General features: G+C 40.5%; 1 protein-coding gene across 1 annotated transcript in view; it reads right to left on the bottom strand.

Annotated features, from left to right (window-relative positions):
* Positions 1-25,000, bottom strand: part of LOC136673332 (cytosolic carboxypeptidase 4) — a gene marked incomplete at its 5' end in the record, with an annotated part of 177,911 nt that overhangs the window by 18,355 nt on the left and 134,556 nt on the right. The gene's annotated exons all lie outside the window — the stretch shown is intronic.

Below are 25,000 nucleotides of genomic sequence, written 5' to 3'. Positions count from 1 at the left end.
AGGGAGAACACACCACACTCCTCACAGACAGTCACCCGGAGGAAACCCACGCAGACACAGGGAGAACACACTACACTCCTCACAGACAGTCACCCAGAGGAAACCCACGCAGACACAGGGAGAACACACCACACTCCTCACAGACAGTCACCCGGAGGAAACCCACACAGACACAGGGAGAACACACCACACTCCTCACAGACAGTCACCCGGAGGAAACCCACGCAGACACAGGGAGAACACACTACACTCCTCACAGACAGTCACCCGGAGGAAACCCACGCAGACACAGGGAGAACACACCACACTCCGCACAGACACTGTAACTCTATGTAACTCTTGGAGAAGCCTGCCCTTGATTTCAGGACAGTGCTGTATTACACTCTGCAACTGTAGGGGGAGCTCAGGAGCAAACCTTACCAAATCTTACTTAGTGCTTCATTAAACATTCCTTTGCATGGTGTAATCCTTCTTCAGATTCATTAGGAATGTTTTGTGTGTGGTTCTGTATTGCACCAAAATGCCCATCTGGTCCAGACTGTACCAGTAGAAGAACCCATTTTCTAAGTGATTATATAAGAAACCGTAGCACATTCTCCTCAAGAAGTCACCTCAAGAAGCATTCCACCATGCAAGAAAACATTTAAGATCCCTAACCTCTTTATACAGAGCTCATGGTCCTACACAGAACCATTGTCTGTAATTAAAAACCTTTGAAGTACCTTCCTTCTTTTTCTTTTTTAAGAGTGTAACTTTACTGAGGATAAAAATCAATGTGTTTCAGAGCCATTCTGCAATCCAAGTGCTTCTGGGATTGATTCAGTAATCTTATTTGTATCATGGTAGTTTTTCTCCCCCTTTTTTTTCTTTCTTTCAGTCTTCAGTGCCGTAAATGTAGTCCCATGACTAAGCTGCTTACCTCCTCAAAAGGCCCTCGGAGACTAGAGGAGGCGACCGTAGCTCCGCAAAGTCCCGCAAATAATTTCATTTGCAGATTAAAAGCAGCAAGCTGTGTGGAATGTCAGTGGAGTAGTGTGTGTGTGTGTGTGTGTGTGTGTCAGATGGCAGGGGGACAGTGATTTAATCAGATTCCCTCTGGGAGGCAGCGACTGCGGAGTTCCTGTTTACCACCAACACTCTCAGAAACCGTTATGGACACTTCATAAAAGAAACGCCATTGAAAGTTCCCCAAGAAAGCATTAGATTCAATGCCATTCAAAATCTCACTCTCTCTCTCTTTACCTTTATCTCTTTCTATAATTTTCCCTCAAATCACATTCAGAGTAGATTCGGTCGTCATGAGACTATATTAGTCTAGCGCAGTGGTTCTCAAAGTGTGGTACGCCTATCATTATTGGTAGCAGTGTTATGGCAAATGACCTAAATTAAATTAAACATAGGATCGATTTTAAGATTCTATTAACAGTTTTCAAAGCTCTAAATAGTTTTGCTCCAACATCAAGAGTTTTAAGATCCTCACATCAGCTGCTGTCAGCCACTCCTCGCTCTCCACTGAAATCTAAACGTGACAGTTTCTCTGAAGCTGCTCAAAATCTGGAAAGGCCTGCTGCTCTGTATAAGGATGTCATCCACAGTCAATATATTTAAGTCAAACTTAAAAACCTATTAATATTCCCAGGCTTTTTCCTCTTAAATGGCTGTATAGCTTCTAGCTCTATCCCCAGAATGATTTCAGTCACCTGGAGGAAACCCACATAGACACAGAGAGAACACACCACACTCCTCACAGACAGTCACCCGGAGGAAACCCACGCAGACACAGAGAGAACACACCACACTCCTCACAGACAGTCACCCGGAGGAAACCCACGCAGACACAGAGAGAACACACCACACTCCTCACAGACAGTCACCCGGAGGAAACCCACGCAGACACAGAGAGAACACACCACACTCCTCACAGACAGTCACCAGGAGGAAACCCACGCAGACACAGAGAGAACACACCACACTCCTCACAGACAGTCACCAGGAGGAAACCCACGCAGACACAGGGAGAACACACCACACTCCTTGGTTTTGATTGTACAGCAATGTGGCAGGTCTCTGTGGTCATTAAATGTGCTTTAAAATTAAAGTTTGACTTGGCTATTTAACTATTTATCAGAAATTAATAGGAGGATGGAGGAGTGTTATTCTACTTCAGCACATTTATTATTGTAGAACTGCATACATGGCCACTACATTAGAAACTACTACCAATAATGGGACCACTATCAACGTACTGACCCATTTTTTACATTTCATGAAGTTCTGCAAAAACAGAGTAATCTTCTTTAAAAGATCTCTTTCAAGTTCTCTCCAGTGTTAGCTTCATTTTCAGTGATGCACTAGAAATCACAAAACATTGGCCACAAATGTGAACATTATCCTCAGTTTGGCTTTTGAACTGTTCCTAATATCATCCCAAATATGCAAAAAAAATTAAATATACAGCAGAAACCTTAATAATGTAACAGAGGAGTTCTGGTGTCATCTGAGAGGCGCAAAATCATTATCGCTAGAGATGTGGAGCGCCCGATACTAATGATTAATTGGGTTCCTCCTAAAGCACTATGAGATATATTCTTAAATTATCATAATGCAACAATATCTGAAAAAAAAAACATATCTCTTTAGCAGACAAAGGCTCAGAGGAATGTGTGATATTGTTTCAGATCTCAAAAACATAATTGTTATAAGATATTCAAAGCATCCCCACAATGAGCTGTGCTGAATCTCTGGTCTGTAATGTCCTATTCATTGACACTTATAATTAATAATCTGTAACACATGCTGAGCATAGCTATTTTATTTATAAAACACTGGAAATGAAGAATGTTCACCCAATACCATTCTCCCCATCACTGGATGTTTAATTACTTTATAAGAAGTTTATTCGAAGCCTCTGTCTTCTACTTCCATGAATTAGTCACTTTATTAGACATACTCTATATTTATGGGAAGACACTAAGACCCCAATAAAGAATGTACACGAAAAATATACAATAGGAACTTGTCCTGTTTGAATTTAAGGCCACGCCCTTTGGACTGTCAAATGACACATCGCTGTTTAAATTAACGCACAGGTGTTTAGTTTGAATTGTTGTAGTTATTTCATTGGTTTGAATGTAATAATGTATTTCAAATCAGTACAGAGGCAGAACAGCATTGTGGGAGCTCAGATCTGAACCGAGTCATGATTCTATCTGGAGATCTATCGAGTCCCGCTCCGGGTGACTGTCTGTGAGGAGTGTGGTGTGTTCTCTCTGTGTCTGCGTGGGATTCCTCCTGGTGACTGTCTGTGAGGAGTGTGGTGTGTTCTCCCTGTGTCTGCGTGGGTTTCCTCCGGGTGACTGTCTGTGAGGAGTGTGGTGTGTTCTCTCTGTGTCTGCGTGGGTTTCCTCCGGGTGACTGTCTGTGAGGAGTGTGGTGTGTTCTCTCTGTGTCTGCGTGGGATTCCTCCTGGTGACTGTCTGTGAGGAGTGTGGTGTGTTCTCCCAGTGTCTGCGTGGGTTTCCTCCGGGTGACTGTCTGTGAGGAGTGTGGTCTGTTCTCCCTGTGTCTGCGTGGGTTTCCTCCGGGTGACTGTCTGTGAGGAGTGTGGTGTGTTCTCCCTGTGTCTGCGTGGGTTTCCTCCTGGTGACTGTCTGTGAGGAGTGTGGTGTGTTCTCCCTGTGTCTGCGTGGGATTCCTCCTGGTGACTGTCTGTGAGGAGTGTGGTGTGTTCTCCCTGTGTCTGCGTGGGTTTCCTCCGGGTGACTGTCTGTGAGGAGTGTGGTTTGTTCTCCCTGTGTCTGCGTGGGTTTCCTCCGCGTGACTGTCTGTGAGGAGTGTGGTGTGTTCGCCCTGTGTCTGCGTGGGTTTCCTCCGGGTGACTGTCTGTGAGGAGTGTGGTGTGTTCTCTCTGTGTCTGCGTGGGTTTCCTCCGGGTGATTGTCTGTGAGGAGTGTGGTGTGTTCTCTCTGTGTCTGTGTGGGTTTCCTCCGGGTGACTGTCTGTGAGGAGTGTGGTGTGTTCTCCCCTGTGTCTGCGTGGGTTTCCTCCGGGTGACTGTCTGTGAGGAGTGTGGTGTGTTCTCCCTGTGTCTGCGTGGGTTTCCTCCGGGTGCTCCGGTTTCCTCCCATGCTCCAAAAACACACGTTGGTAGGTAGATGTGCCTGTAGGTGTGAATGTGTGAGTGTATGTTGCCCTGTGAAGGACTGGCACCCCCTCCAGTGTATGTTCCTGCCTTGTGCCCAGTGATTCCTGACCCAGAACTGCATAAAGGTGTCAATGAATGATTGAATGAAGACTTATTTGAAATTTGCCTCAGATGCAGCAGAGCATTAATACACTCTGCAGCTTCCTCAGAGGCAGTTACATTGTCCTCCATTCAAACAAAACAGAATACTGTATTTTTTGTTATAACACTTCCAACAAACTATGAAAAAAAAATCTACAAATTAATAACAAAAAAGAAAATTAGATTGACCTCTTACCTCTTCCAAAGATATTTCTGGCAATCAGAGCAGGCAAACCACAGAGACCAATGTGGAGCTTTACCAGTTTATAGATCAGTATTTGAAAATCTCTGCCCCATGCATGTCAACCAATCACGTTCATCAACGCCTGATCGCCGGTAACCAATTACATTCCTTCTTCCTCCAAGACAGTGCCACATTCAGAACCATTTTGAGCAGTGAATTTGCACACAAGCTAATTAAATCATTCTTTCTTATTCTGCTTCATCTTGATCAGAGTTGCAGTGTGCCCAAACTTATCTAAAATCATCTGGCACAAGACAGGATGCCGCTCTGTTGCAGGGCATCACCCATTTACTCAGTCAATAATAATATTCCTGGAGTGGTGTTTTTAAACTCAGCAAAACAGACAACGAGCGCGGAGAAATAAGAGCACTGAGATAAAACTGAGAAGAAAGAGAACAGAGTGAAAACGGCTAAAAACCAGAGCTTCTGCTCCTCGCTCCTCACTGCTGTGCGCTCGGGGTCGGGGTGAACAGCGAGAGGCTCATTATCATTTAAAGGAACAGGTGCTGAAAGCGGGCGTTCTGAACAGGGCTGTTTACACAGGGGGAGAACACTGCTGTGGGGCTCATGGGCTTTGGACCAAAGCAGGTCACCGATGTTCATTAAGAAAGGGAACGGGAGAATGAAAGGAGAATGAACCTTTGAACCTGACCTATTTCAGTGTTAATGACTGGGTCCCATCAGATTTGCACTAATATTTCAAGCTCTGGCGCACTTCAAAGCTCCCTGTAGCTGTTATATTAAAAATCAGTATTTGATTATAAATTTAAACGCTATAGTTAAAGTCATTACTTAGAAAAGCCAGACCTTAAAATATTTTGAAATTTGCTCATGTGATGAGCAGAGTCAATTCAAAACTCCCTCTCATGTTTCACATGGATATGTTGAGAGATCAAGGCTGTCAGGTGAGGTGTGGTCAGGTCACAGTTCACATGTGCCTCATGTAGCCGTCAGGAAACACGTATCCCACTCATTCGTCATTGATCTGTGAGGATTCACCCGCTTCCTACCGTCTGTTTAAAATACCCACCGGATTCCCATGCCCTGGGGTGTGTGTATGTGTGTGCATGTGCAAGAGAACTTCTGGAACTCCAACATGCCACAGTTGTGAAGCCTCTCGTGTCTTAGTTGCCTGTTGTTCAAATAAATTAACATTCACTAATGTGCGAATGGGAGATCAAGAGCTTTTTTTGCTGTGAATATTTGCAGTGGGGAAACGTTGGAATGCATCTGAAGGCAATTATTCACACAGTTTGAACAGTGAGACTCCTGGAAGTTGATTGTTTGTTCATGTAAATGGAGTAAATAACAACAGGTTGAACAAGTTAAGCTTTGTTTTGTAGAATCAATAAATGCCTGCTTAATAGGCATAGTAGCCTCTTCCTCAGGATCCTCTACTTTGTGTTTATTTTTAAGGCATTTGGCAAATGCTTTCAATGCAAGCTTCTTTTAGGAGTCTAGTCCAAGGACTCTTATTGTAGTAGTGCACTGTCCCTGACCAAGCTGGGAACATAACCACAGCAGTGTTACCCAATCTTGCCTTTTTTTTGATTGCAGCTCATTTGCTGATGTACAGTTTGTGCCAGCCATCCTCTAGCCCTGAGGTCTTCCATCCCGACATTGGATCCAGGTTCCAGGCCAGGATTTTAAAATGGCTGTCCTGTATTACACTACATATGCACCCGACCTGCCTGGTATTGTGATAAACTGTCAAACCTGGATTAAAGATCCAGATTTGACCACCTTAGATTTAACCGTCAGTTTCTGAACTCAAACATTCTTTTGTTTCGAGGGGGATGACTGTAAAGCTAGATGTTACATTCCTAGACCTATGTTGAATATATAGGTGCTTTTCCACTGCATGGAACCTACTCAACTCAACTATGCTCCTGTAATTTTCCACTGTGCAAATCTGCTCCTGGTCCCTGAAACTGGGTTCTTTATCAGTCCCTGGTCGCTTACAGTTCAAACCGAGCTGAGTAAGTAATAAATGTGACTTGTGAACCCTGCAGAGTTCTGATTGGCCCAGTGAGACCTGTCAATCAGAGCTCCAGCACAAACTTACCTAAAGTTACAACAGCTTTCACATTAGTTTTTATCCGACTCTCAGCAGCAGCTCGTAACATTCCCCCGAAGGGTTTTGGAGAGGTTCAGACATGACATCACTGCCTTTACTTCACAGAGGAGCTGTGCTAGTGAAAAAACAACCAACTAAAAGCAAATCGAGCTGAGCTGAGCTGAGTCAAGTCGAGCCGATCTCACGCAGCGGAAAAGTACCATATGTTTCCAACAGGTTGTTTGCAGAAGATGTCACGTCACTGCGTGGACTGCAGATGGAGGCAGTAAGTGATGATAAACAGGGAGCTCTAGGAGACACTAATAAAGCCTGTGGTTTGTGTCATTTACAGTCGCTCAAAATTATTTCAACTCATAAACCCTGAGGAGCTTTTATCAGTTTCCAACAGTGATTACTTTAATTAAACAGCCGTAATACTAACATTGAGAGGCTTCACAGCGCTGAGTGTTTTCGTTGCTTGGTTAATCCACAGAACAATAAAAAAAAGAACCACCGTCATCGAGGTCAACCCAGAGGCTAAAAACGATTTGTGTGTCTCAGTTCTGTGAGCTTTCATTAGTGTCTAGAGTTAAAGGGCGTGTGGAAAGGAAGACGGTTATACGGCCTCGATATCCGTGAATCTTACAGTTCAGATATCAGTGAATATCACCTCCAGCTCATGATTTTCTGAACCTCTTCCTTAAAAAACAAAACATCAGCCGATCTTGTTTGTTTTAAATCACAATTCTGAGCTTTTTAACATCAGTTTGGTTTCAGAATTGAGGCCAAATGTAAAGAAAGTTTGGAAAATGTGTAAAAACTAGGATATTTGCTAGAATAATGATACAAACGGGCCTTAAAACCAGGTAAGTGCTCATTTCTTGGGCACACAAAGGCCTGTTTTTTAATCATTTATTCCCCTGGATATTTTTTAAATGGTGGAGCACCCTCAAAATATAAACTGGACACAAGGGAAATGTGAACTGTGCTTTGACTGTCATTGTGCATTTGTAAAAAGACTGAGGGGCTGTGCCATGATGTCCACATGTTTGAGGTGTGAGTGACTGGGTGAGTGTGTGATGCTTTGAATCCAATAACTCCAGTAAGGGGCATTGCTAAGTGCTTTGTCCCGTAAATCACCATATATGAGGGTCCCTTCACATAAATGCACACATTTTGTCTTCTCAATATCACCCAAAGACACCCTCCTGGCTCAGTGTACAGTGGGTGTACTCTTGTTAATGAAGAATTACACCAGATCTGAGAGTTTGTAAATCAACGATGTAACTCTTTCCAAACAGTGACCACAAATGTCTGCTCTGAACAACCTCGTTCCTCCTGCTGAGCCTGTGAGGGGAGTTGGGGTAAAAGTTCTTGTTGCTCTGTGAGAGTTGGTGGGAAAGGCACAGTGTCCTAGTGGCAGTCCCTCGGAGAGAGGAACTGTGTCTGAGAGCTGCAGGGAGGCAGCCGGTGGCCATGTGTGTTTGTATAAAACGAGAGAGAGAAAAGGAAACCCATCTGTCCACAGCAGCTGTGTTGGCTGTTAAAAGAGATGGATCAAATCACTAAACAAAGAAAAATGCAATAGACTACGAAACACAGCACACTCTAATTGCTCTCAACAAAGTCCCTGAGGCATTCACATGCGTTCACATGTATTGCATTATGCAGATACACATCTGTATGCATAAGAACGGCATACCTTTACTACACTGAACACAACCAACACACATCAGGATTCAGGCAAAACAATGTCCTTTTGGCCAAATTAACTGTGGATTGAGTTTCCAGATTGCAGTATGTGATAATGTCAGAATAATGGGCTTGGGACTGAAAGGTCACCAGTTCAATCCCCAGGACCGACAGGAAAAAAGGAGCAAGGGGATGAAGGAAAATCACTTACTCCTTCAACATTCATTCAGTCATCTTCTGTAACGTGGCTAAAGTGGGTCTAAAGCCTACCCTCATATAAGTTACTTTCACATAACAAGCCTCATTCATTCTGATTTTTTGCTCAGATAGGATTTGGTGGATCTCGACAGATACATTTATACATTAGTAGCTCATGTGTTTGCAGTCTGTTCAGGAGGACAAGGAGGAGAAAAATGAGAGATGGCTTTAACAGCTGCACCAAGAGATTGACTGGATCCTAAATGTCTCCCTCCACCCTACGTAGTGCACAGTGTAGATCATCACATGACATTTTTTGCACTCATGTTGTGCCTTGTATGTCAAATTACCATCATGTCAAAACCATTCATATTGATATATTCTAATCTTCTAGTCAAAATTGTGCCCTGACAGTGTGAAGTACTTATAGTTTTATAATCTGTGAAGCTATTTGAATTGCAACTTCATCCTCACCTCCACTGTTGTGTTGCTGCACTGCCGGTGTGGGCTGAGGTGACAATTCTAAGCGCATATATACAAGCAAAAAGAAACATGAAAACAGATCTGGCTGTTCACATTCATGTTACATTCCAACAAATCTGATGCTTGTCAGATCTAGGATCACATATGAAAGTGACTCAAATCGGACTGTAATGTAAAAAAATCAGATTTCAGTCAGTAGCCTAAGGGTAGAGATATACTTGCTGTTTTACCATAGATTCGCGCGGTAACTGTTCACACACTTGCCTATGTGCTACGTTTGTAACTGGAGGCTTCCACTAGAGGGCAGACCATAGAAAGATGCAGGTAATTGAGGACTTGGCTCTGACACAGCTTTCTACATAACTTTCCGTCATTGCAATGCTGTGGATCGCCTGCACTGCCCCCTACAGTTTACACATGTACTGAACCTTGCGTAAGCATACTGTTCATTTTTGAGGACGTGCACAATCAACGCAACAAATAGATGCAGGATACGTGAGGCAGCCATGATGTGTATTCCGACACTTAGTTAACAGCAAGTATATCTCTTCCCTAAGTCATTAACAAGTCACTACAGATTATCGATGAAACACACTAAGTCTAATGCCCTAAACTGTCTTCAGTGTAACATGAAACTCAGGATCACAGCTTTACGTCTCATCCAGAGGATGGCACTGTTCATTCAGTAGTGTCCCTGTCACTGCACACAGGCATTGGGATCCACACAGAACACATGGGCAGCGCCCCCTGTTGGCTACACCAACACCACTTCCAGGTCTCCCTGAGCCAGACCTGCTGAGCTTCCTATCAGTTACTTTAATAATAACTTACCCCACATTTTTATGCAGATACTAGTATTAAATGTGTATCCCCATGGTGTAATCCCAGAAAGCTTAGGGAATTTCCATATACCCCACTGATCTGATTTCACTGCTGTGTTTCTTTCATTCACCTGACACCCTCAGGAAGTCAGACAAAGCGAATGGAGACCTCCTCAGTGAAACCCATTCCATGAGAAATTACCCCAAACTGCATTAAGTTGTTAATCTGCTCTGAAATGACTGCTGCCCTTCAGGAACCACACCAAGGTCACCACTGCCGTTTAACTCACTCGCTTTTAATTTGTTTAAACCCCAGAGAAGTTCTTTGCACACAGAGAATCCTAATGTCTCGCTATCGTCGAACAGACGATACAAATTCCCATTTTTTTCCAGACTGGTTTCATTTAAACTCTGAGGGCATGGAAAAAAAGACCACATTGGGAATTCCTTAGTCTCGACAACCCAACAACCCAAACCCAATGATTTCACAGTCGATAATGAATAATTATTAACACACAAAGAACTAATAGTAGTAGACACAGAATAATTAATAGCAGATACTAAATAATTCATAGTAGATATTGAACAATTATTAGCGAATACCAATTTATTAAAAGTGGACACTAAAAAATTCACAGAGGATACTAAATTGTCCAATTTAGATACTGAATAATTCAAAGTATATAATGAATAATTAATAGCGGATACTGTATAATTTATGTTAAATATTGACTGTTACACAGCAGATTTTGAATTATTCATAGCAGGTACTAAATCATTTATAATAGGCACTAAATAATTCATAGGAGACACTGAATAATGCATGAATGATGAATAGTGACCAGTGTGGTGACCACAGGTGTGATGAGATGGGTGTTCCAACGTTTGCATATGACTCAACACTGGAATGATGATTTTCATGAAAATACTCGAACCACAGCACGGGGCTGAGTTACGTAACACCCCTGAGAACAAGCAGCTGCCAAAAGATGAGGAAAAAAGACTAAAGAAGGGAAAAAAGAGGTGAAAATCTTTAAGAAAGGTAAGCATCAAGCCAATCCCAGCAGAACGCAGAGGCAGCGCCAGCGCAGACAAGACACAACAATCCAAAAACGCACACTGAGGGGATTTAATTGAAGTTTTTTAAAAATCAATAGTGCGGCTTCAGTCCATTTCATCCAGAGCAATAAAGGCAGACGGTAAGTGAATTCTAACTCATCTGGGAGGGAAAGATGAATGGAGAGAGAGAGAGAGAGAGAGAGAGAGAGAGAAAGAGAGAGAGAGAGTGAAATGTGAGAGAATCCAGCTTTTGTCCCCACTACAGTTGAGAAGTTTGAAAAACTTGTCATTCAGCAAATGAATAGCTTCCAAAATCCCTAGCACTGGCCTGAGGAACAGTGGATCTGCGTTCTCTGGAGTGATATAGCCCCATTCTGTATATCTGAGATGAGCAAAAGTGGTGTTTGTGATCCAGAACTACTCATCCAACATCACTACCTGACCTTAATATTGTTAAAAAAGCTGAAAGCCATCAAATCCTCACAGAAACGTTCCAACGTCTAGTTTACCCAGTAAACAATTAGCTGTTGATTCAACGTTGAAATAACGTAATGACTGCCGTCTAATCAACATTCTCTTAAGGTTGAAAATGAAAGTTGAAAAGATGTCCAACTCGAAGATTTCAAACTTTCAGTTGATTTTTCATAAAAGTCTGAAGTGGCAGCAGGAACTCCATGGGACTGTGGTTTTTATTTGTTGTGACTGTGAATATTAAACTAGTGGAGCATTTCAAAATGGTATTGGGATTATATTAATCATTGTAACTATACTGTATTTCAAGGCTAAGCAGCAGCTCTATGAAAGTGTCAAACAAATAAATACAGTGGAATTTGAGTTCCTAACTTGTGTTTATTGATCGTCAGAAAACATGTTATTTCTTACTAATTGAAGGAATAAGGTTTAAAAGACACTCATTGCAATCATTCAACGTACAGTGGGACATCTGTGCACAAATGGCCCAAAGATCCCAAAATATCCAGAAAATGGACTAAATTTGTCCACTTTAAACGGGCACTTTGGAAAGGACCATCCGCTCACTCCGTTATCTGTAGCTCATTTCACTGGCGCTTTTCCAACAATATGGGCATGTAAGGACACCAACGAAAGGTGTTCAAGAGCCTCTGTAACATGGAGGTAAACAGGGTAAGGACACTCACTTCGCCTGTTTTAGTTGGTGTTAGTTAGCGTTAGCTTGACTCGCTAAACTCGGTGGCTCAGATTATACTCGGCTACGTAGCTGCATTACGGAGGTTTATAGTGTCGGATGAATTCCAGTTCGACTTCGATCACATTTACAAGAATAACGGTACCTCTACATTTGAGTGTAGCTTATTGCTAGGCTATTGTCATGAATAATGTTGGTTATTTAGCTAGATACTGTCATAACAGTCAGTCATAACGGTGTTTTACCGCGGCGTTGTTCAGCTGTTGTCCACCAGTGACGTCACGGCCGCGTTCAAGAATTTCCGTAGAGAGCTCGGGTTTTTCCGTCAATTTAATAAAATTGTCAGTTTTAAAGCAAAATAAGCTGCTATTTTCATTTTAATTCATACTTATATCTGTCAGTAACTACAATAATGTGGAATATTCATGGAGGTCCATTAAGTGGTGCTTAGCCTTTAAAGTGTGCACTGTGTAACAGTATTATCTAGGAAAGGATAAGTACTGGATCAGGACTCAGTATAGGCAGATACTCAATATTAAAACCTCAGATCAGGGCCAAAAAAAACTTGATCCAGGCATCAGTTATAAACTGTTAAGTGAAGGTACACTGAGAGCATATTGTCACTAAAGCCCCCAGAAGGACACAGAGAGGGAGAGCCCTCAGGGCAACTCCAGCTCCAGTGTTTCTGGTCAAGGACAAAGCTGCAGCTAAATGAGAGCAGAAAGGATGCAGTTCTCCATATGCTGCAGACTCCAGGTCATATCCAATCAAGCTGCGTCACAGTGAAGCTTCAAAACACACCAGTTAACCTACGATATATTTGTTAAAGCATTAAACATGGCAAGAATTTTGGCAAAATACTGCAAACCAGAACATAATTTTGAACCCATATAGACCTTCACAGGTAAATATTACAGCTTGCTACCGATATCCACAACTACAGCCAGCACAAACCATCGCAGTCGACATGGCACGTGTTCAATGCCAATGGCTGCAGATAAAAACGGGCCCTTCCCCCATTGTCTGAGCGGTGTAGGGATGAGGTGTGTTTGGGGTAAGCATTGGGAACGTGCACTGCGGAGCAACAGTGTGTACACGTTTCACGGCTCATGTTCGGTGACTCTCTGGGCCCCAACACAAAGTGTTTTAGGCGGCTGTCAATCACAGACCCTTACAAGAGGCCCACATACGGCACCCCTGGGGCAAGGGTCTGTTTAAATCAATGCTGAAATATTGGCCCAAAGATTTGAGTTGTCTGCAATTCCTAGTCACACCTGTGTTTTCTCCACCTTCCAGTTCCTCACATAAGACAGAGGCATGAGTGCAAGGTTTGGACGAAAACCTCTGAGAACTCCATCCTTCATTTTTTTTCCCTAAAGCGGCTGAACTGATCTGCTCAGAAGCGAGTCTCTTCTCTTATGTCTTTGCTGTTGAGGTATATTTATCAGACGGCCTCATAAGACAGTATTAAGAAATGTTCAGTGTGTTTTTATGCTCAGCCATATGAACATAAGTATGTGCGCTACAGAGAGGGATGTTTAGGATGAGCTGTCAGAGGCAGGAAACTATCAATTTTACACCCTCCCTTTAGAACATGCTAATGTAAACTATTCTTTATGTTTGCCTTATTTGGAAAGAAGAAGACCTATATAAATTGGGTCCTAGCGAGATGTGGGAGAGAGACCTCAGACATGGAGAGATGACCCGAGCTCGCAATTGAACACTCTCTCACGGGATCCTTAAGAACCCGTAAGACACTGTTTTGGTAAATAAAGATGTATTTACACTTTTAACCGTGTCTGCGGAGATTCTTTTCCATCACCTATCTTCACAACACAGCAAGAGTTAACAACAAAGTTTGGCGACGAGGATGGGATGTGAGCTGTGACCTCTCTGCTTGGGATGACCCCTGCATTCCAACTCCCGCTTAAAAGCCGGCAAATAGAAGGTGAGATTTTCACAAATTTGAGCGCTGGTTGGGTGTTTGGGCTGTCTGATGCAGAAGGGTTGCACCGAGATAGACTCATTAGTGTATGCAGTGTTGTGTTGGAAATGGTGTTGGATAAAGATTCTCCGTTCTAAATTTTTAACTATAGTCATTGTAATAGAGAAATGAATGAAGAAAATAAAAGGGAATAATGAAGAAAAGAGTAAAGAGGAAAAAGAAAAGGAAATGTTGAAGTAAAAGTGTAGAATAGCTTAATTAGTAACGATAAGGTGAGCTGATGATGACATGCACGTTTGGGTAAACAGGGCCCTATTTTTGCTTGAAACTTTAAGACATGAATCACAGTCATTGCGTGAAAGTAAGCTTTGAGTTTTTTTTTTTTGGAATTGGATTGTATTGAAATAGTTAGAAGCCCTGGGCCCAGTGGCATTTGGTTAAAATTTATTTAAGGTTAAATGGAATTTAAGGTTTTAAGGATAACGAAGAGAAATATATGGAAAATAGAGGAAAAGAGAGTTAAATAAAGAAAGGAAGCCGCAGATTTGAATAAGCCCTCGTGGAGGCGGGATAGCCCGGCCGCAAATCCTGAAAAATTCACTAGGTGATTTTTTGGGTCAGTTTGATGAGAAACTGGAGGTGTGATGCAGAGATTTAATTAGGGGTGCCCACTCGAAACACTGTTGACGAACACTGTATTGATGCTGCCTCTTTTTGAATTATTACACCTCATAAGGTAGCATAAATTAAAAATAAGGAATAAGAAATAAGGAAATAAGGTAAGGGCGGCAATAAAAAGCATGCTGTTAATGTGTGAATGGGTCGACTATGAGAAATTGTGTTGAAAATGATGAGTGTGTGTAAGCGCTGTTTGGAGGATGTTGGAGTATGTGTGTGTGCCTAGTGAGTTAAGAAAAAAGGAGTGTCTTGCTGTGCATGTGTGTGTGTCAGCTGAAAGAATTTTTTTGGGAGAAAAAGGGGGAGTGATCAACCCCCTCCCTTCTGTTGGAAAGGACACCTCTGCCAGAGAGTGTCAGAGAGAGAGAGAGTTAAAAAGGGAATGTGATAAAGAATAAGAGATTTAGAAATTAATAGGGAAAGAAATTTGTAATGGTAAAAATTATGAGCTTCGTTCAAGGACAGTTATTTAAATGAATATGAACCTCAATAAAATGAGGGGTTTGTTTATTTATGACAATGAGCCTGAACGGAAGACGTTTTTAAAGTAAAAATATATAAAGTAAAAATAAATGAGCTTTCTGGGAGACAGTAAATTAAAGAAAACAGTAGAAAATGAGCTCCAGAAAGACGTTTTTAGATGCTGAGAATAGGAAAAAGGAGAGCAAGGTGTAAAGCTGAGTAATTAATAGGGTACATTGGGGAAACTGTAAGGTTTAATCATGGGAACTAAAGGGAAAATTGTTATAGAAGAAAAAGGAGAAAAATTTTGAAATCTCCATATGATGGCTTTTATTGGGAGAAAAAAAGTGTTCATGGGTCTGGTTCCTCTCATTTTGTTGAATTTTTGAGATCTTATGCTTTGCGGAGGGGTCTCTTTCTGCAAGTGTGTAAGGCCTAGAATTCACTCTTGAAAAAGAGAAAAATGGCAGGACTTTGATTTGTGACGTACTGATAAAAGCCACGTTGATTTGATTTAAATAGAAACTAATATTTATTGGGCAAATTAGAAAATATTGATGTATAGTGCTATGCAGGGGTTTGAAGCTCCTGATAATGGGTGTGGTGCTTGTGTTGTGCTTATGATCTAAAATAAAAGGGAATAGAGGATTAATTTAACATAGTGTGTGAGAGTGAATTGGTGGAGCAGTAATTTGTTTGTGTTCTCTTTTAATGCAATAGTTTGATGAAATTGAGATACATTGAATGGGGTAATTGTTTTAGGCCAGTGGAACTGAGGAATGGCCTTATATGGAGGGAGCTGCATTAAGGATGAACTTATTGCCATCAATCACTTTCGACCCTTTTTAGGGGGGTTGAGATTAAGGTCGCTTGGGCTTCAAGCCAATGAAGAGTTGTTGGAGGTGTTTACAATATTGAATGAAGGGTAAAAATGTTATGAATGAACTAAATGTTGGTAAATAAAATACAAATAAGCATATTGAATGTTTAATTACTAAGAAGTAAGCTGAATGTATTAAATTTCTATTTGTCTTTTTATCCTGTGGGGTGTGTGTGTGTGAGTTCTCAAATTTTAAAGGAGACGGTGAGAAGAGGACCAGGAGGAGAAAAGGGGGGTCAAAATTTGCCCAGAACAGAGCAGACTGCACAAAGGCTAGTCGTTTTATCCACAAACTTCTTTCACAAACACCTGCATTGATACATTTAGATTAAATCATTAATAGGTCTCATTATTAAAAAGTAATAATTGGAAATTCATTGATTTGTTTATCTATTTGCATTTAGTTCATTAGAGGTGCTATAGTACATGACAGACTTCTTCAAAGAAAGCTTGGCAACAGGTTGTTCATTTTTAAGATAATAATTTGATTATAAAGAATTAACAACGTGGTTTATGAAGAAAAAATATTATTTGAAAAGGGGTTTCTGATCTAAGCTTTGCTATAAGTGTATGGGGTTGCAAATATTTAGTGGTAATCATTTAGAAGTGCTTGTTGAGTCTTATATAAGTTTGTATATTCTTTAATTACAAGGTAGTTACTGAATGTTTAATAAATCTAGGTTTATGGTGCACTTAGTAGTTATATCACTTAATAAAGGGGATTTAGTGGTGTGAATTGTATTGCATATTAAGGTTTGATTTCTCTGAAGTTGGCAAATTCAATTGGGGATTGATTTTTATAAATTGTGGTAATATAGTGGCATATAAACAGAGAAAAAAAAAAACAAAACAAAAAAAAAAAACAGAGGAAAAAGAGGGAGAGAAATAATTAATAAGTGTAAGTTGGGAACATATTTAGTCATTATTATGCCAAAAATGGGCACTAATGTTTCAAAAGGGGTTACTCCTGTTGATATAGTTAAGAAAAATAATCCTCTAATAAAAGGCATTGCAAGAATATCAGAAAAATTTTATAAGCGATGGCCTGACATAGACCAACCATGGCCGGTAGAGGGGACACTTAACCCAGATGTAATTAAAACAATAGAGGTACTTGTATCAACATATAAAGCAGGACAGAAAAAAGGGCGTCAAGGAGAAAAGCGAAAGGAAAAAAGAGAAATAGAGCTTGGCATTCTCCAGTTATTTGAACAAGAGAGTCAGAAACTGATGAAGGCAGCGAAGGACAAGAGGGAGAAGAGTGTAGACGCGATTAACCAACTTACGAAAAAAACCGAAAGACAGATGGCCGAAGTTAATGTGTCTTTTTCACATGTGGACTCAGTTAAGACACCACCACCTTATGAGAAGGAAGTGAAAAGTGAAAAAGCCTATCCTCAGCTTCCAGTGATTAGTCAAGGAGGAAATTATCACATTGAAGATGAGGATGAATGCATCATTGAAACAGGACAAGCAGAGACAACGATAAAACTGTATCCAAGTTCCAAAAGCAAGAAGAAAACTCGACGTCTGCAGACTAGAGGTGAACTGAGAATGAGAAGGAGGACCATTGGAGATGAGGATCTGAGTGACCAGGAGGAGGCCATGGGTGGATATGACCCAGCCATCAGACGAATGCTAGCTAAAGCAGAAAAAAGAGGAGATGTGAGTAGAAGGAAAGAGGACTCAAAAGATGGAAGTTCTGATGAAACAGAGAATGAAGAAAGTGATGATGGATGGAAGAGTAAGGGATCTTTCTCTGAAAGAGGATTATTTCCTGAAACATCCAGCACAAAAGGAGAAGACAGACGAAGAACTTTGAGAGAAGTAGAAAAAAGTATAGACCAATGTTTATTGAACTTAGATAATGCTTCTAGCTCACTGGAGACACAACTGAAAGAGTTGCAGACATATGAGGAGGATCTGAAAAATGAAGACACTAAAAAATCTGAAAGACAATACACTTTACGTCCAAGGAAAGGGAAATCACTTGAAAAGATATGTCCAGTGATAGTCCGTGGACGGAATTTGGAATACAAGCCTTGGCAAATTACAGATATGTCAGATATCATGGAAAAGTTACCTACTTTGCAAGAAGGAGCACATCCTTGGATTTCAAAATTAGAAGAGCTTCTGGTGGGAACGCAGCCAGCAATAGGTGACATAAAGAGACTTTTAGCAAATCTCCTGGGAGTTCCAGCCATGGAAGAAATTCTACAGAAAGCGGGCCTAGAACGATATGTAAGAACTGCTGTTAATGATCCAGAGCTGTTTGCTGCAATCAGAGGTCGAATGTGGAGAGCATTGAAAGATTCATTTCCAACCAATGTGCATCCTGACAATATCCTGATTGAGCCTTTGGGAGAAGATGAGAACCCAAGAGCCTATGTGTCAAGAGTCCATCAGGTATGGAGAAATGTCACAGGAAATGATCCAGATTTAAATCAGATGGAACAGTCAATTTTGCGAGCCAAATTACAGAAGGGACTACCCTTACCAGTGAGAAGTAAACTGGCAGAAGTAGTGGGTCTCGGAAGCATGGCAAAGAGTGTCTATACAGATCATATAGCCCATCAAGTGGAGCTATATAGAAAGAAGGAACATGATCAGAAAATACAGGATGAAGAGACCCTCAGAAAGCTGAACCAAATACAACTGGTGGACAACAAGAAAAAAGAAAAGAAACAAGCTGTAGTCATACAAAGTCAGCCTCCTAATCAGCCAGGACCACATCTGGATCAGACTCAACCTCAAGTGAGCCAGTCAGCATCAGTTGCTCCAGTGACTCCCTGGCCACAGCCAGTGTTTGGTCAGGTGCAGACATGGAGAGGAAGAAGTCAAGGAAATCTAGGAAGAGGAAGACCAGGAAGATTCAGTCTGAACTTTCAACAGCCTCCTGAAGTGTGCTATAATTGTGGACAGTTTGGTCATTTTGCTCGTGAATGCAACCGGCCAGGAGGAAACTTCAGGGGATACTTTAGAGGAGGATTCAGAGGAGGATTCAGAGGACAACCAAGGGCAATCAAGGGACCTGTGAACCCTTATAGGGGCCCGGAACCAGGATTCTAGGGATGCCCGGAGAACTCGTGTGGGAGGTGTCAGCTGGTAGCAATAGGGCCGGAGAGAGATCCAACAATAGAGGTGAAAATAAATAATCGACCATTGACAATGATGGCAGATAGTGGAGCTGCTTTCACCTGTATTCGGCCTGAAGATGCTATACACCTCCCCAGGTCTGGTCAGATGATTCGGACAATCGGGTTTGAGGGAGTAAAACAGCTGATTCCTCTCACAGAACCAATTGAGCTCTGCTATAAACATCTGAAGACTACAATACCCATACTGGTATCAGAACATACACCTATTGCACTTTTGGGAAGAGATGCTTTGTGCAAACTGAACTGTACAATAAAATGCACACCGGACGGCTGCCTGGTAGAAGTGCCGAGTGAAATGATTGATCAACTGATGATGAAAACAGAGACTGATGCTTCTTCAGTATTTTGGATTGGAAATCTTAGCGAAGAATTCTTGGAACCAGCCAAGATGTGGGAGAAGTTTATTGTAGCAAACATGCCTGATGCAAAGACTCCAGAGTATCCATTTCATTGTACACTGAAATACTTTAAGGATGCTGAATGAACAATGGCTGAGTCATCAACCAAAGCAAGTTGAATTACGTTCATGTTGCATAATTTTAGGACCACAAGGAGCTGCTATGAAGATAGACAAAAATGATTACTTGCATAAAGAGTTTGAGATGGGAAAAAGTGTACCACATGTGACTTTGCTGGTGTCTGAAGATTGTGAGCAGAAACAAATAGGTGAAATGATGGCAGAAGCAGAAGAAGTTGTCTTTAAACCGCTTAAAGAGAATCTTTCCATCTGGAGGAGTGAAGATCAGCGATTTATTAAGATTATGATTACTGCTCAAGGACAAGGACAGCCACAAGTCATCAGGATGAGACATGAATCACTTTACAATGAGAAGATGGATTCAAACTCTTTGAAAGAGGAAATGCTGCGATGTGTTCCAAAATGTTTATGGTCACAACATAGCACTGACATTGGATTTGTGAAGTCAGCTCAACCAGTGAAAGTTGAACTCCGACCAGGAACAAAACCTCCATGGAAGCCTCAGTATCCTTTGAATGAAGAAGCAATCAAAGGGATCGAACCACAAATTGAAGGTCTTGTGAAGGCAGATGTTCTGAAGATAACACAGAATCCGCAGAGTAATACACCTTTGTTGCCTGTGAAGAAGCCAGATAACTCTTATCGTTTAGTACATGATTTGAGAGCAGTAAATGAAGTAGTCGCAGACTTTCCAGCAGAAGTGCCAGATCCACATGTTTTGTTAGCCCAAATTCCTCCGAATGCAAAGTATTTCACAGTATTAGATTTATGTGGTGCATTTTTTAGCGTTCCACTAAGTGTAGAAAGTCAGGGTTTATTTGGGTTTACTTACAAGGGACAATTCTATGAGTATAAGAGATTACCACAGGGATATAAACATAGTCCTCACATTTTCAATAAAGTATTGAAAGATGATTTAGTTGGGGTAGATCAGAAGTTAAAAAGTACTGTCATTCAATACATGGATGATATTCTTCTTAGTGCATCAGGTGAGGAAATAGGTCATAAACTAAGTGTAAGGATGCACAAACGGTTGCCAAGTTTTTGTGTAGAGAAGTCATAAGCAGGTGGGGACTTCCAGATCGAATATCCTCAGATAATGGGAAAGAGTTTGTGGATAAAACGGTGAAATTAATTTTGCAAAGAGGTTGAAAATAACATGCAAGAAACAAATCAGAGTAGATCTCCTGAAGAGGAGATTGTCCCTGGTTTGGATGATGCTGATGACTCTGTGTATATTTCTGATGATGCCAGACATGACACAGCAGATTGTAAACGAGACAAAAAGTTCGGAGAAATTGAATTTCAATATGTCCCAGAAACAGCAGGTCCTATTCCAGGAAGCAGTAATTCCATTTCAAAACAGTTCAGAGACTTGGATCAAGAGAAGAGTCCAAGACCAGTTCGGAAAAAGGTTAGACCTAAACGGTATGAGAACTAAAGAGAATGAAACTTTAAAGAATTTTACTTTTTCAGTGTCGAAAGTTAGTGAGGGGGTAAATGGATCACATCTAACTACACTAGTGCCTTTGATAATTTCAACAACGTCATCACCTTTCAAGACAGTGGTTAAAGCTAAATTAGGTAAAGCAGTTCATCTTCCCTGTAAATGTGGAAGATTTAATACAGGGGGTAATAGTCCTCCTGAGTGGAAAAATAGTCGTGGTGAAAAAGTGGTGTTAACAGGACCTGAAGTTGATCATTTGCCTCATGACCAGAGAAAGTATCTTTTGTTTAATGCCTTTAGGTGGTTCAGAGTTAGAGATGATTGTTCAATTCTTTTACGTAATGTTACATGGGAAGATCAAGGGGAATACACTTGTACTTATTTGGAACCAGAGCTTAAGTTTGTGCCATTTCAAAATGTGTGGAGAGAAGGGTACATAACTCGTACAGTGATAGTGATGATAAAGGACCAGAGTCCTATTGAAGTTTTTACATCTATTAAAAGAGTTCAGGACCAAACCACTATGACAATGACTCTGAAGGTTACTAAAGAACAAATTAAGCCAATTACTTTAGCTCCAGAAATAAGTAAAGGAAATAATGTAACTAATCGAGTTACTACTTTAGATATGCCATTAAAGGAGATGAATAGTACTACACTGACAATGATGACTTCTGCTTCGGGTACATCTGAGTCTAGCACAACTGTTGAAAAGGGAAAAATAACAAGATCACATAATGTTGTAAAAGTAACCCAGACTCCAGAACTAATGTCCTTTCCATTGCAGAAGGAAGTAAACATAACACAGGGTCCAGAGTTAAATATGGAGCATGAAGTGTATATCAGTCAAGTGACTTTTGAAGCTAGAAACCCAATGGAAGATATGGATTCAAAGGGTTTAGTAACCACTGAGAAAATCACTTTAGAAGGGCAGAGAGAGTTTTTTTATTCTGACTGGACATCAGAAGAAATGACTGACCGTTACCATGCATTACAGAAAAGAGAAGCAAAATGGAAAGCATATGGATTTGATTCTTCAGTGTTACAAATCACAGACCCATGGGCATCTAGAAATTTATGGTTTCAGCAAATAACCCATTCCGTAAGAATGAGTACGATGTTGACTGGTCCATGTGTGGTGAAAGTTCCATCACCAAGCACATGGCCATCAATTTTAGAGACAATACCAGAACCACTGCATGCTATGTGTCAATCTTATGCTTTATCGTGGTTAATATATCAGCAAAACTCTGAAGAAGATATAATAATGGCTTTATCAGTGCATTTGTTTAGACCTAGATTAAATTGTACTTGGTTGATGAAGTTACCATATGTGAATTTCCTTAATCAGCATGAAAATATACTGACAGCACGGCCTGATGCGATGGAAGTAAAATCTGTGAAGACTAAAGACTGTTTTTGTTCCAATGATACTCACAATGGACAGGGGATGTTTATGGGAATATCTGATTGTGCTCGTTATAAGATGAATTTTAAAGAGCCTAAACCTAAGGACGTTTTGTTTAAAGTGAATTTTCATACACCAGATAGCAAACAGAGTAGAACATTAATGGTGCAGTATGACATTTTGCCTGTAAATGTGACTATAGGAAATTTTAAGGATATTTGGTGGGTTTGTGGAGATAAAGCATACATATTTCTACCATATGGGTGGACAGGCTGTTGTTATATGGCAACATTAAAGCTTCCTTATGAGGTTTATACTCTCCAAAAAGTTGAAGCAACTGATGAAGGGAATTCTGAAGGTAATTCTGTGAGAAGAAAGAAAAGGGAAATGGCTCAGTTTCATAACTTGGAAGCATATCATTGGAGAATCAGTATAGGAGAAAAATGGGGTATAGGATTATTCCCATGGTATGGTGTGACATTTTTAGCAGATCATATAGATAATATTACGTACACTTTACAAGGGTTTGCTAATGAAACAATAAGAGGGTTTCAGTATTTGTCAAATACACAAAAAGTCACAGATTAACTTTGTTGAAACATGACATGGCTCTGGATTACATTTTAGCTAAACAAGGAGGTTTATGTGTAGCTTTGAATCTGACAGGGGATGCCTGTTATACTTTGATTCCAGATAATTCTGATAATATGACTAGTGTTATAGAAGCATTGAAGCATATAAGGGAGGCGTTTGGTCCATCAAAAGGAGCTGGATGGTCTGTGAATGCTTGGTTATTGGAGAAATTAGGACCACTAGGAGCAATGTTGGCTCAAGTTTTTGGAGCAGCTCTTTTAGCAGTGTGTATAATGTTTTGTTTTTGTACACTGTTGTTAACTTGTGCAAAAGCTATGATTTTGAGATGGGTTGGAGTTGTAATGCCTGAAAATCAAGTACAGATGCCATTATTAAGTAGAACCGACTCAGACAAACATGAGGAGGAAATGTTGGAAAACAACCTGGTAGAAAGATATCCATTTTGAATATCCACTTTTATATATTTTTCCATTCACTTATGATATTATCTTTTATTTTGTTAGGTTTATTATTTAGTAATCAAGTATAAAGATTGTAGGATGAAAGTATACACTGTAGCTTATTAAACGTATTAATCCATTAATGTTACTATTATTAAAGTTTTATTTGATGTTTATTTGCATCTATCATTTTTGCAAAAGATACTGGCTGTTGTTTCTTTCTTCCAGAAAGAAAAAGGGGGGAAGAACACTGTAAGGGAGGATGGTTGTTCAAGATTCCTGAAATGCTACAGGGATCCAAAAACTCAAAAGAGGACAATAAAACAGAAGGACTTTGAAAAAGAATTGTGAAGACTTGCTGAAGCTCAATATGTCATCAACATCACATCAGAAGACAAAATTGCTGAAAAGACAATATTATGTCATATGTCTCTATTGAATTGTTTATTATTAGTAATCTTTGATAGTGATAAACTATTATATGAGTGATATTAAAAATTGTAACAACTGTTTATTATGAAGATTTATAGACTGATGAAATGTAATCTGTGTAAGTGTATTGAAATCTCAGAGTTTTTTGTTTGTTTTATCGATGTTAGGGCCAAGGGGTATGTCAGGTAGGGATAGGTCCACTGGAAGGTCCGATGGGTCGACCAGCCTGAATTTGGACATTGGTTTGATTTTATTTTCTGAGATTTTTATATACATTTACTTAAGTCAACTCCCTACACATATAGAATAAATTTAATTGGATTGAAGTACAATTTTATGATCGCCTAGGAGAGGGATCGTTGAGGGAATTTTTCCTGTCTAAAATGTTTGAAGGATTTTCAAGAAAGATTGCTGCCGGACAGGTTTTTTCGCCCTCACACTCCATGAAATTTTGTTACATCATAATACAAGTGATGTTAAAATTGTGTGTAGGAAGGTATCACTTATTTGTTATGACATTTACATGTATGGGTTGCTTAAATTTTTACGAGACTTTAACAGTCTCGAAGGGAGGAAATTATGAGGTATATTTATCAGACGGCCTCATAAGACAGTATTAAGAAATGTTCAGTGTGTTTTTATGCTCAGCCATATGAACATAAGTATGTGCGCTACAGAGAGGGATGTTTAGGATGAGCTGTCAGAGGCAGGAAACTATCAATTTTACACCCTCCCTTTAGAACATGCTAATGTAAACTATTCTTTATGTTTGCCTTATTTGGAAAGAAGAAGACCTATATAAATTGGGTCCTAGCGAGATGTGGGAGAGAGACCTCAGACATGGAGAGATGACCCGAGCTCGCAATTGAACACTCTCTCACGGGATCCTTAAGAACCCGTAAGACACTGTTTTGGTAAATAAAGATGTATTTACACTTTTAACCGTGTCTGCGGAGATTCTTTTCCATCACCTATCTTCACAACACAGCAAGAGTTAACAACACTGTTCTTGAGGGATCTTTATTAGAATCGAGCAGGTCTTTGAAAGCAAAGGTGAGAAGCTCCTTTTAGCTTC

The sequence above is a fragment of the Hoplias malabaricus genome, chromosome 17, assembly GCF_029633855.1.
Source record: "Hoplias malabaricus isolate fHopMal1 chromosome 17, fHopMal1.hap1, whole genome shotgun sequence".
NCBI classification, from domain to species: Eukaryota; Metazoa; Chordata; class Actinopteri; order Characiformes; family Erythrinidae; genus Hoplias; species Hoplias malabaricus.
The sequence above is the reverse complement of the archived record's forward strand: the minus strand, read 5'-3'. Positions and strand labels throughout refer to the sequence as shown.